We start from the raw sequence: 13,491 nt of genomic DNA, 5'->3' as shown, positions 1-13,491 counted from the left end.
GGAGAGACGCACTCATTCCTGAGTGGAGGCAAAGACGGCATTTTAAGAAATATAAAAAAAGTTCAGAAGTGTGTGAGGAAGCAGAGCTCCAATGGAACAGGCAGACTTGAGATGCTGGTGGTGTACCAGAGGATGGTGTGTGTGTGTGTGTGTGTGTGTGTGTGTGTGTGTGTGTGTGTGTAAGGGGATTCAAACAGAATGACAGCTGATGTAACAGAGCTGAAAAGAGAGGCCAAACAGGGAGGATGGAATTTCTAGCCTTGGGGTGAGAGGTGTGAGCATAAGTTATGGGGGGAGGCAGGAAGGGAACGAGAGTGAGGGGTGAAGGTTGAGGATTTTAAATGGGTTGGAGTGGAAACGAGAGTGTGATGGAAGTAATTAAATAAGGAGCAATGCTGCCGCCATGCTGCAATTCTTAAGTTATTTCCTCCTCCTCCTCCTCCTCCTCCTCCTCATTATTCTTTTGAACAGATTAGGGGCCAAAACAGAGCTCTTTAGCCCCACTTAGGCAACAAAGCAGACTTGGAAACAAACTGCAATCTTACAAAAACATATGCTTTTCTTTTAATTTGGTAAATGCAGATAAAATCCAGTCACAGAGAATTTGGTTTGTTTGAAGAATTGTTTGTGCTTTAAATTAAAACGTGAGACGATGAATGAATAGGCAATTAGTAGCATATCCTTCATGTTTCATAACAAATGCTATGACATGGAAGACAGAAACAGTCTTATCAACACTATCTCTAAGAAATCCTTTTCAGGGTCACTAAAATAAAATGAGGACGATTTAAATAAAACATGAATAGGATGAAAAAACTCAAATGAAAACTTAACAGACATTTAATTTAGTAAAAAAGAAAAAGAATTGCATTCTGCAGTGTCTGTCGTGAATAACAAATACAAAAATATAGCTGAAAATGTAGTGGTGCTTTCTGGTTGTAAACAAAGCCTGCCTGTTTGCCGTCATTAGCCTACATCCCACTGTCTGCTTCCCACTGCCTCCTCATGTGTGGAGAGGGGAGGGAATCCCCTCTGGTAATGATGCCTTCATTGCCTGTCTTCCTGAGAGGAGTCACCCATCCATCAGTGAAGGGGTGCAATGGCGAAAACACCAACAACACCACCCCCCACTCCAAACCTTAACCCCACGTCCACATCTAGGACTATAATCAAGCTTTGACCTGGAAAACCCTGGTGCTGACGCCGGTGTGTGTGTGAGCACATCAAAGCAGCTATACATCTGAAACAGCCGCTCAGCACCATAACAACACATTCGCACTCCGTACAAAAAGCATATTGATTGTATCATACTAGCTTTACAAAACCGCAGGAACTGACAGTCAGGTTTGTGTGTGGAGGTTTTGCATCGCCTGCAAGAAGAGGAGAGTGTGATGAGCCTGTCAGACAGACTGGCTGTCTCTGCAGTGCTCAGAGGAAGTGCATCCATCAGTGCTTGTCCCTCAGCACGCACACAGGAAACTCTGATGACCCACATTAAAAACATACCACGAGAAAGCTGCAGAAATCAGCTGCTATGTGATAACGGCTTTAGTAGCCAGGAAAGAAACGTATGGCTGCGTGTGTGTGTGTGTGTGTGTAGGGGTGCTCTGCTGCTGAGACAAAGCCCCCTAACCCTGGTGCTCCTACCTCCTCCGGCCCCCCCAACGCGATGCAGGGGTATGATGCCCCATCCCCCGGGAGCGTGCTGTCCTCCTGCCGGATGCTGCTCCTCTTTGTCTGACTGGCTGAGTGTCTGGCTGGCTGACGGGCTGAATGTGCGAGTGTGTCGTACCCAAACCCCCAGCACCTCTCGTCTTCTACCCCCAACACACAGCCAGCTCGTCGTCCCAGCTTCAACACCCCACTCCACCAACCAGGCCGCGGCCTGCCTCCTGATTATGTGGTATCCTAGCGACAGCCAACGGGGTGCCTATGGAATCCCCGTACAGAGCAGCGTGCTGATTGGACGGCAGGATCCTCTCTAATGAAGATGATGGTAATGATTTTACCCCGTCTTTCCCCTCCCCCTCTGCCTGAATACTGATTTTTTTTTTAAGGATGCTGGGACCCCCTAGCATAAGGTAGAATGTAACACCATCTAAAATGTGTTGTTTTTTTAAAGTAAAATCCAAGATAATGAGGCACTTCATTAAATGACAGCACACCATTTATTTTGTGAAACTGAAGGCTCTATATCCATTTCAGTGCCTTCAATTTTAGGGTCTGCAGGTTGGCTTTTAAACCATTTATATAGAGAGCACCGTTTCCACAAACACCCCGCAGCAGTAAGTGGGACAATTTTGTATCGCAGCATTCAGCGATGGACAGGAGCAGTGACTTATGGCCAGCCTGAACATTCAACCAATTATCTGACTAGTAGGACCGTAATCATCATCAATTTTGGGACAAAAGTGATACTGAGGTTAGAGAGTAAAAAAAGAAAGAAAAGAAAAAGGAATTGCGGTCCATCATGACGCCCATTACCCCAGTATCTGCCTGCCAAGTGAAGAACTGGTTAACTAACTCTTTAACCAAATGTGCCCTTATCCTTCCGTATCAGCACCACTTAAAGGTCCCCTATTATGCAAAATGCATTTCTTGCTGTCTTTTATAAATATGTGTCCCCGGTGTGTAAGGAGATCTGATCCAAATTTGCTTCGGTTATGACGTAATGACCAAAATGTGGGCTGGCTTTACTTTGAACTCCTGGCAACATCCAGCCCACGTGATACGTCCCAACCTATCGTTCGCAACATACGGTCGCGAGCTGAATCCCCTCCCGCAGCACCTCTGTGTGTCTGTGTATTCAGCAGGATGTGTGCAGGAGGGACTTAGAGTTGTTGTTTATATAATACACAGAGTTGGGTGTAATGCATTACAACCAGGCTTGGAATTTCGTCATTTTAGGGGCAAAGCCATTTGGCCTTTTGTGTCACAAATTATTTTAGGGCACAAAGGCCACTTAGGGAAAAATTAGGATTTGGAGCTTACAAATAAACAACTTAACTTTCTGATAATAAAAACAGACGAATGACATGGAAACAAATCACTTTACTACACTGCGCATTGAATAGAGTAGTTATTCATTCAATATGTGGGGCAAAAAACGAATCAGAACTGGAGCAAAGCGCTCGCAGCCCCACTAAAACATCATCTCATAAGTCAGAGCTGATTGACTGTAGGTGTGTGTGCGAAAAGTGTAGTTATGAAGAGGAGATGAGAGGGCTTAGACTACATCACCAGCGGTAAATAATACAAACAGAACATGAAAGAAGTTGACCATCTACTGGAGCTTTGGTGAGCAAAAAGTATAGTTTATGTATCGATGGATCGATTGCTATTGTAACCACGGTGACGAGTGTCTGTGGCATCACGGTTGTTGTTATTGCTAAGTTTTGCTTTGTGATAGCGCTCTTCACTCCATGTATTATGGTACAAAAAGCCTTTATATATCTAAGTTGTTCGTGCCCCACCAGTTTTGTACATATAAAAACGCCACTGGGTGAGGAGAAGGGAGGTTCCTAGAGAGAGAGACGGGGGGAATGCTATGGGAGAGCTAACGGTATGTGTGTTTGTGATAATTAACGTTCTTCTTTGTTGTTTTGCCGTGGTTACGGACGACAGTAACTTATCTCAGAAGTGAATAAACGCACGGACAAAAAGAGACACGAGGCCTCGTTGTATTCTTATAGCGAGACGCTACAATGATGATTGAATGATGCGACGTATGACATGAGGTGTGCCAAAGAACAGAAAAAGACAGGAGTGCGCGCAGGCCAAAGTAACAAAAGGTAACTTTCTCTCGGTCTGCTATGCTGGTTGAACCCCGAGAAGTTAAGATATACAGCCTCTGTCAGCTGTGGAATCGCCGGCTTTTAGAAAGCTTGTCAGCCAAATCCCTGTTAACACACCAATGACAAGGTGAGCTAACGTTGCCATGGAGACTCGTTCATATGCAGCAGGTTACAGGGCTGAGCAGAGGCTCCACTAACATGTTATTAATAACAAACAGCGACGTGATGTTACCGGTATCAAATATTATTCAGCCCACTTAAACGGAGCATATGTTTAATTTCAGCATACTGCCATAGATAGCTTTAATAAACTACATTTTAGCATTTAAAGCCCTACTTTTGTGGTTATTTTTGGTGAAAGTAACTCAAAGTAACGCAAAAGTAGTGTAACACATTACATTTCAGAGACCGTAATAATGTAATGTACCTTATTACTTTAAAAAGAAAGTAATACGTCATATGTACTGTATTACATTTTGGAAGTAACTTGCCAATCACTGATAATACATATAATGACAGTCACAGAATCAGCACTTCAGGAGCAGGGCTGAAATAGAGGGGTATGAGGCATACTACAATGGGTGATCTGTTTGATGTTTCTCCTATTATGCTATATTTTAACAATATATTGTAGGGCAATATCTATACAATGCATACAAATATGAAGTGTTTTGCTCAAAATACCAAACAGATCACCCATTGTAGCATGCCTCATCCCCCTCTATTTCAGCCCTGTTCTGAAGTGCTGATTCTGTGACTGTAGCTTTAAATTTGAGCTGAGCTGAAGCTGGCCACACCCCTTTGGAGGGCATGATCTCTCTGTCTGAAGAGAGAAGTTTCTAACGGAGATACTCAGCTAAACGCTGCCGTGCTATATACCATATTATGTTCCAAACCACATTAAGCATTATTTCTGAAACAACTAGATCAGCTCGTTTAAACCCCCTTTTTTAGAGATGAGGGTAGGACGAAAAGAGAGAGTGTTGTATTTTCTGACACTTTGTGAGTCTCCTTACACACCGGGGACACATATGTATAAAAGACAGCAAGAAGTGCATTTTGCATAATAGGGGACCTTTAAGCCAAATCCCAACTAATGACACAAATCTGACTCAATGATGGGATAGCCATGTCGCAGCAGGAAAGCATCAAACCACCTATTTATTTATTTCATGTATGGAAATGAAAATGAATAAGAGTGGAGATTCAGATCCCCTGCTTAAAGTGAAATGAGATAGCTTTGCAGCTGAATTCAAACGTCTCTTAAATGCCTACAGGATTCATTTGTGTGGAATAGGATAGATAAAACCAGAGGATAATGGCATACTTATGCTCTGCCCCGCCACATTAACGCGCTACCCAACTGTCTGGCTGTATGAGAAGCAGCCATTAGAAGCATTTGCTGGTGCGCTGTTGTATTGATTGGGGCCAACCATGCATGAACCCCATTGATTATTATCTTCTCATTAGCATATAGATTAGCTGGCGGTGCAGCCAGAAACGCAAGCCTCCAGTCTCACACTTGGCTGACAGAGCTGAGCAGCAGAGTGTGGGGGGGGGGGGGTCAAAATAATAAGGAAAACAGAAGGAATGGGGGGCCTCAGTGTGAGATAAGCTGCTTAATGATGGACCTCGACATTTGAAATGCCCGGGACCCCCAAACTACTTGAGCTAAAAGAGTGTCCGCAGTGAAGTGGGGCGTAAAGGGTGGTCTAAGCAAGGCTCTTAAAAAACAAATAAACCCTGCCTCGTTTTTAAAGAGCATTCAAGCTCATTATCATTTTTAGGAATGTTGATGCCAAACAAACTCTTTTGGGGAGTGCTATTTCAATGATGTAGGCACTTTATGGACCTTCATTTTAGATAAAATTAGACATCTAGGACACGATCAACGTATAAAAGTTGGCTTGAAAGTATACCCTCCATACTCGATTCATCTGAACATTTTGAAATGGAACAAAACTGAAAAAATAACACCAACCAATTAATTTAACATCATACTCCCTTAGAACTGCAAACCATTTCTATCCTTTCAGGGGCTGAATATATTAATTGTCTTCAATTATTTTTGGGTGAGTAGAGCCTATTTATAATCTCACAGGGGAGAGCAGCAGCTGCCTGTCAGATTTATACATTTTTATAGACAAAGTGTTCAAGATGTTTGAAATCTCTTCAAAATACTCAGATACTTTAGGTGGCAGATTTGTCATACTTTATTTATTGCAGAAAAGGTTATCCAGGCTATGCGTGCATTCATTTTGTCTTTGAATAATTAGCCTAACAGGATTAATGAGTTTAGTGCCAAAACAATGAGCCAGTTGACGAATTAATTTGTTTCTCATGATAGACAAATTTGAGGATTTATCTATTTTCTGTTTTATATTATTCTAAATTCTAATATTTTTTATTAAGGAAAAAGGAGCAACTTGGAAAAGTCTTGAGGACAGTTTTTCTGATGTTTTAAACACTGATTATTACATTGAAAAGATTCAAATCAGTAAGAACTGGAGATGCAGCCCTCAGTGAGTCATTTATGATCATTGATTTCAGTATAGTCTAGGGCTGCCCTCGACTAAAGATTTTTAAGATCTAAAGAGTCGTCAGTTCAGGCGATTAGACGACTAATCGTCTCAAGTAGATATATTATGATTTATAAAAAAAGAAAAAACATAATCACATTTTTTCTCCCAAAATGGTTTCAGTTTCGAAGGCTGATAAAGAACGTTATTATAACAGCATGGTACGTTGTGCTTCACATTAAATATAAAATAAGACTAATAATTAACCGTTGAAATATAAATGAAATTGTACAGACAGCGCATGAGTCACAGCGCAGCGCTTATGGAGCGATCCGCCCAGCAGACAAACAGCAGGAACTCCGATGAGGATCCTTAATGTGTGTGAACAAGCTTCTTTTTTTTTTTTGACTAATACACTAATAAAAAATAAGTCGACGAATATTTTTTTCACCGACTAACGATTAGTCGATTAATGGGAGCAGCCCTAGTAGTCACAATATAGACAACAATAAACACCACCTATATGAAGGTAAATGTCTAATGAATGAGTGCCCGCCCTAGTCAGCTTCCACATCCTCTGCTCTACAAAGTAGCATCTCCTTGGTGATGCCAGGGTTATCCCCCGAGGCCGATGATGGTCGATGGGTCTTGTCGAAACAGAGAAGGCAGGGGACAGCCTTTGTTAGCATGTGTAAGACAGAGACACCCTCTGATCCCAAGGCAAGATTGGTCAGGTAGCCCGTAATTGAGCCATCTGACTCAGACGGACCTTGCCTTCCACAGCTGAGTAGACCGGCACAAAGAGAGATGCTGGCTGCTCTCCAGGTTAAGTGTGCTGAGTGTGTGTACCATTCCAGCACATAGACTCATGCTGTGAAGACACGAAACACTTGATTCTCCCCAGTAGACTGTGGGCTTTTTTTATGTTCTCCATCATTTGGTAAAAGCCCCAGCCAGAAAAGTACAGATTGCTCTACGAGATTCTAAAAACATGACTTGGACTGTTAACAACTCTCAAAATAAACCCAGGGGGAGCAGACTGAACAGCAGAGGGAGACTGGGATAGAAAATGAAAGATTTTTCCCTTTGATCTAAAAATATGACGGTTAAATTGTTTTTGGCAAAGCTTGCAGATTAGCAACACGCTTCAATCCAGGCCGTTCCATCAGAGAAGTCTCTGAGGCATCTCTCAAAGGCGTCGATCTCACCAAGAGGAAAAAAATAGGTCAGGTATGAGCTGAAGAAGATAGTGCTTTACTGCCTTCATCAGAAACAAGCATTTCATATTTGTTTTAATCAATCCCAGCGGTCGACCAGCAAGACATCTGACGATTACATCGTCTAAAGAAAACTGAAAATCTCTGGGTCATACGTTGTGAGAGACATTTTTTGTGTTGATTATAAATTAAATATTTTCTAATTAATTAAGGTCTTAATATATTCAATTCATGAACTAAATATTCTAAGAATAATGTGGATTTATTGTGATCAGCTGTTATATAAGGAAAGGGTGTGACTGAGCCTCGGAAACCGGGAACCGGTACAGTCTTTGACCTCACGTTGCACTTATAGTTTTTATTTATCTGTTCATCTAATTTTGTGGGGAAAAAACACCCTTCCTTGTAGAACAGCTGATCACCATAAATCCAAATTATTCTTAGAATATTTAATATAATACAAGTTCATGAATTGAAAGAATATATTAAGACCTAAATTAATTAGAAAATATTTGATTTATAATCAACACAAAAAATGGCTCTAACATACGTTGAGACTTATGACTTTCAGGTAGCTTGTGATAACTGCAAAAAAGCATTTCATCATTACTTTACTGAAACTAGAAGATGCATTTTGCCAAAATGACATAGCATTGTTTTTTAAATTAGGATAAATGCACCCACACACAAAATGTATGCATTTACCCCTTGTGGAAAGCTCTTTATTCGAAAAACATATACTGTTATGATAAATATACAATATCCTGATGATAGTGCTATCCTGCCTGAAAATGTTCTGCATATTTGGTTACAACACTTTAAGGCAACAAAGGTCACAATATAATCTTTAAGTCATCTGTAAGGTCAGGCAGGTCAGAGTGGTCTTTGACCTGATCTGACAACGTGTAAAATAGGAGTCCGCTTTTAAAAAGATTAAATGTGACTTCATCCAACTCAAACCCTGCTTGTTATCGTCGCATTTAGAAATCAAGGAATTGTCTAGCAAAGGCTAGCATACATGCACTGCAATTACAAAATCGGCCTTCCTCATATGAAGATTTTTTTTTTTTTTTTGATGTCATACACACCAACTGACAACTTGTATTTGACTGAATGGAAACGATGGCCGTTGCTGTGACTGAACTGGCATCTTTCATGTAGAGAAGCACATCATCCGAGTTTCTTGCCAACAAAACTTGCATCCAAGTGTGCTTCTTTCGCACAGGAAAAAGATGTTTCCCACTTTCCGTCTGAGTGAACGCATCAGATCTCTCTGATGTGCTTCAGCCGTATCACTAATGGATGTAATGCAAGAGGCAAAGGGAAATTAAGTGGTCACAGATGAGGGAGCGCAACATCTCAACATGCACAGCACGAGTTGGACCTGTGGCTCACACTCTCTTGTGAAATAAACAAATCACACATTTCATAACACTGAGATAAAAAGCACATGACAGCTTGTGCATTATAGACCAATATTCAGCTAGAATAATTAACGGCTGATTTCAGCTTCAACTGAATTTCATATAACAGCTTGAGAAAGCAAGCATTTCCTGGCAATTAACCTTTGGAAAATCTATGAGCTTCTTCTGTCAGCCTGTTGATGCTTTACATCTTGAAATAAGCAAATCTCTAAGACCCTCCAGAGATTTCGTTTAGTTCAAAGAGGAAGTGTTGGCATAAATGTCCTAAAGTGACCTTATCTGAAGAATAGTAGGGCTGTCTAGTAACAGGAGCTTAACCTCTGTCAATCTTATGCTGTGATTTACAGACACTACCCTGATGGTTTTGACCAAACAGAGGAAAGACAGGAATACACATCATGTCATTGCTTGGAAGTCCAATAAATGAACAAAAGAAAAGAAAAACTAAACAAGAGAGCTGAATTGATTCGTTAATGTACTGATACATCAATAAACAGAAGAATCAAATCAGTAGCTATTCTAATAGAAGATAGAAGAATCAGAGGATGAAACCCTCTTTATTGTCACATACATGCACACAGAGCACACACAGTGAAATTGGTCCTCCATCCTAGTACTAGGAGCAGTGGGCAGCTATTGTGCAGCAATGGGGAGGGGGGGATTGGAGGTGTCCGGACAGCACAGCAGGGCGTAGGAGGTGAACTGGGACCTCTCAAAGTGAAAGTCCACTTTCCATATTTCAAGTCTGTTCGGGGACTTGAACCGGCGACCCTACGATTCCCAGTCCAAGCCCCTACTGACTGAGCCACTGCTGGACTAATGATCAATTCATGCCAATTTCCTAGTTCCAGTCTCTCAAATGTCAGGTTGTTCTTATGGTTTTAAGTTAATAAACTTAAAATGTGTGGGTTTCAGGCTAGTTAGTTTGATGGAACAACCCATTTGAATATATTGCCTTGACTTCTATAAAAGCATTTTATGAATTAACCTATTTCTTAAGAAAAACCCATGAAAACAAGAGAACAAATAACAAGTTAATTCATAATGTGAACAATATTTAGTTGCAACACACACACACACACACACACACACACACACACACACACACACACACACACACACACACACACACACACATTGCACTTGTGTTTAAGGTCTAAACACAGACACATGGGGAAGGGGAGGCTAGCTTTAGCAGTGATGTTATTCTGAACACATTCAGGTCACAGGGAGGCCATGGCCAGACTTTCCCAGCTCTAGCGGAGCATTAGATGGCCTACACTTGTCACAATAACACCTCCTGTCCAAAAGGTCATGACCTCCTCTTGAATCAAAGTCCCTCAAGGAAGCACCTGGCTACCTTAAGCACACTTTAAAAGTGACGCAGCGAAGCAAACACTAGCAAAGTCGAAGAAGAGACCGTCATGTGGTCCAAATATTAATACTGCACGCTTTCCTCACGCACTAATTTTCATTCATAGCCAAGTTGTTTTTCTCCACGATGGCTGCTACTGAATTATTTTACAACGTGAGCTAACGTTAGCGCTACTTTGCTTGTTATTCGTCTCCATATTAGGGTTTCAAACCACATGGAGGGTCTGACCGCAAGCTAAACTTAGCCATTAAAAAACGTTAGCAGGCAGGCTGGAAACAAACGTTGCTCCTGTTTTGGGGCCCAGGAAAGACGTTAGCTAAGTGCGAGTGTTTACCCTCGCGCGTTCCGACACACACAAACACGGTAAATGCCCCCCGCCCGCTCCGTGCCAACCGTGACACTCTATCCCAAGAAGCAAGCTAGACGCCGCACTTACCGTTACCGTAAATATTTTCTCCTCTTTCTGGCCCTTATTCCTGGCTGTTTTTTCCTGAAATACTACACCATTTCTGGACCGTGGCTTAGAGCAGACCAGCGGCAGCACGGGTGGAACAGTACAACTTCTTTCCATTTGCATTCCAAACTGGAAACGTGACGTGATTCTGACCAATGAGCGCAGAGTATAACGTGTAACCCCGCCTCTTCTGCTGTCAATCAACAGCACACTCCACCTCCCCCGCCCCCACCCTGTCAAGTGGCGACCGCTGTCTATATCACCATGGTAACAAAAGGGATTAAACCCTTGCACTGTTCTACAGTACATTTAAGTGCTAGGAGAAGTAGATCCTTTACTAAAGGAAAATAAGCCACTACTCCACTAAAAATACAAGTACAGTATTCAAACCTTACCTAAGTAAAGATATGTATGATCAAAATTGAGTTAAGCAGCTGCAATACAACATGGTTTGAGTGCAAATATATACAAGGTACAAATACAAAAGACAAAAATAACAATGTTAGAAATCCCCCTTAGGTGAGCCACATGTAGTCATACCCTTTTTTGATTAAATGTGTGAATACATAAGATGTAATGAAGATGGAAATATTTAGGAATGTACAGCCATTCACCCACATTGATTTATGTTTATTAACATTTATTCATAACTTTGTAGTTGGTTTAATGTTTAAAAGTATCACAATTTTGCTTTTTCTTCCACAGGTTTTTCACTAATCAAACATGTTTTAATATATATTTGTTGATGTGTATGTTTAAGAAACATTCAACATTTAAATGACCAATTTTGAAGAAACATGTTTTTTGCTGGTACAGAAATGTGTGAAAAATTGTTATCTGGAAAGAAATTAAAGCTCTCAGGCAAATGGTCAGTGGAGTAAAACGTACAATATTTTGCTCTGAGAGGATGCAAGTACCTTGAATATGTTCTTGAGTTCTTACTTTCTGCCTTTGCTGAAGTTCTTCAGCTCATATGGGTACTAAGTTAACAGTGTTAAAGGAAAGGAAGGAAGGCAAAGAGTTGAAGATATTTGACACTTTGTTGCCCCACTTACAAACTGCCTTTTTGGTTGTCCCTTCAAGGAAGGTCAAAGGTCAGGATCAGCACCGACAGACACAACCGCACCTTTAACTGGTTTAGATTAGGGTTTTTGTTCAAGATCACTCCAGCATGTCAAAAGATTTAAGTTCTTTCACTTGCACAATTGTTTGACTTCAGCTTTTGCATTGCAGTAGTTCCCCCACACTAGTTACAAGTCACAAGCTAAAATGTATTTTCTAAACTTTTGTACACAGGGAACCATCCTTTGTATTACATTCAAACATGAGAGTTATTTTGTTATGTATATCATTAAATAACCCCATCTTAAATTTGTTTCTTACGTTTTCCAAATGTCAGCATTGCATGGTCTTCATCAGCAAAATAAAACTGCACTGAGATTTGAAAAAAATATATAAATAATTTAAATGTTTTTAATGGGAAACTTTTAGCTTTTTTATTTTTATGTTATTTTAGTTTCTATAGGACATTTTAAGAAATAAGCCCTTCAATAAATGGATCCCCTTCATAATAAATGTACAGAATGTCTGGGATTACACTGATTTAAAATAAAATCTATATGTTGTGTTTCCTTTAAAAATGTATTAACTGGTTATATACTATAAACATAGAACATCTCTGTTATTATTTTTTGTAGCTTTTGTTCAATATTATTGTTGTTTTCATTGTCTTGTACTCATCCATCATCCCTCGGCAGTCTTCAAACTGCTGGACAAAAGCAATCAGAAAGCATGATGACATGGAAATGAGGCGGCACGGTAATAAAATGGACAGCAAGGAATTTTCTAATGTTTCAGTGAGTTGCTATTGTGTTGCCTGTAATATGATCAGGGGGTGCATACATCTGCCTGCAAATACTGAATAATTTATCAGAATATGAGTTATTTGGTTGCCCCCTTGAGTTAATTATCTGGTGTATCATAGCTCCCTTGATACCTGGCTTGCAGCATCAGCATGGACACAGTATCAGTCCAGTAACATGGTGAATCCCCAAAGACACATTATGGGCTTGCAGTCAGGCAGACTGTATAATATTAATGTTGTTGCAGAGGTAACACTAATGTCCAACATTGCTTTGCTGGGCTGGAACATACCTTCAAAGTGATGTTTTTACACAAATGGGCCAAATGTAATTATGTTGTAGATAATACATGAGGATTCTAATGGAATATTTATGCAGCTCCCGGTTTGCTTCGTCGATCCTCCATATCTACAAGCTCATGGATGGGATGTTTTATCTTTATCAACATACTGTACATGATCACATGCCAGCATTGTCACTAGTTTACACTACTTTTTTGTTATTTTAATACAATATATGCACCTCTTGGCTACCTCTAAAACATATTTTAAATGACAGGCTAAGGGGCTGGACATCTCTTAGTGGTTGACCAATCACATCAGAGCCAACCAGCTAACCAATCAGAGCAGACTGGACTCTGGTTTCAGACAGAGGGTGAATAGAGGTGCTGCAGCTCATGCAATATGAGGAAAATAAACATCTTTTTGGACATTAAAGCATGGAAACATGTCACAGAAGAGGCACACAAAACAATATGAACCTGAAAATGGCATAATAGCGCCCCTTTAAACAGAGAGGAAGGATTATTTAGAATGTTAACACAGCCAGTCTTTGAAGCAGATTCCT

General features: G+C 40.6%; 1 protein-coding gene across 2 annotated transcripts in view; it reads right to left on the bottom strand.

Annotated features, from left to right (window-relative positions):
* phc2b (polyhomeotic homolog 2b (Drosophila)) overlaps positions 1-10,890 on the bottom strand; it is a 38,839-nt gene extending 27,949 nt beyond the window's left edge. For both annotated transcript variants that reach the window (XM_063912025.1, XM_063912026.1), the window contains exon 1: positions 10,766-10,890. The gene's annotated coding sequence lies outside the window, so the exon portion shown is untranslated. The remainder of the gene's footprint in view (positions 1-10,765) is intronic.
* Between the last annotated feature and the right edge of the window lie 2,601 nt (positions 10,891-13,491).

Source organism: Eleginops maclovinus, chromosome 20 (genome assembly GCF_036324505.1).
Source record: "Eleginops maclovinus isolate JMC-PN-2008 ecotype Puerto Natales chromosome 20, JC_Emac_rtc_rv5, whole genome shotgun sequence".
NCBI classification, from domain to species: Eukaryota; Metazoa; Chordata; class Actinopteri; order Perciformes; family Eleginopidae; genus Eleginops; species Eleginops maclovinus.
This window is presented reverse-complemented; position numbering and strand designations above follow the sequence as displayed.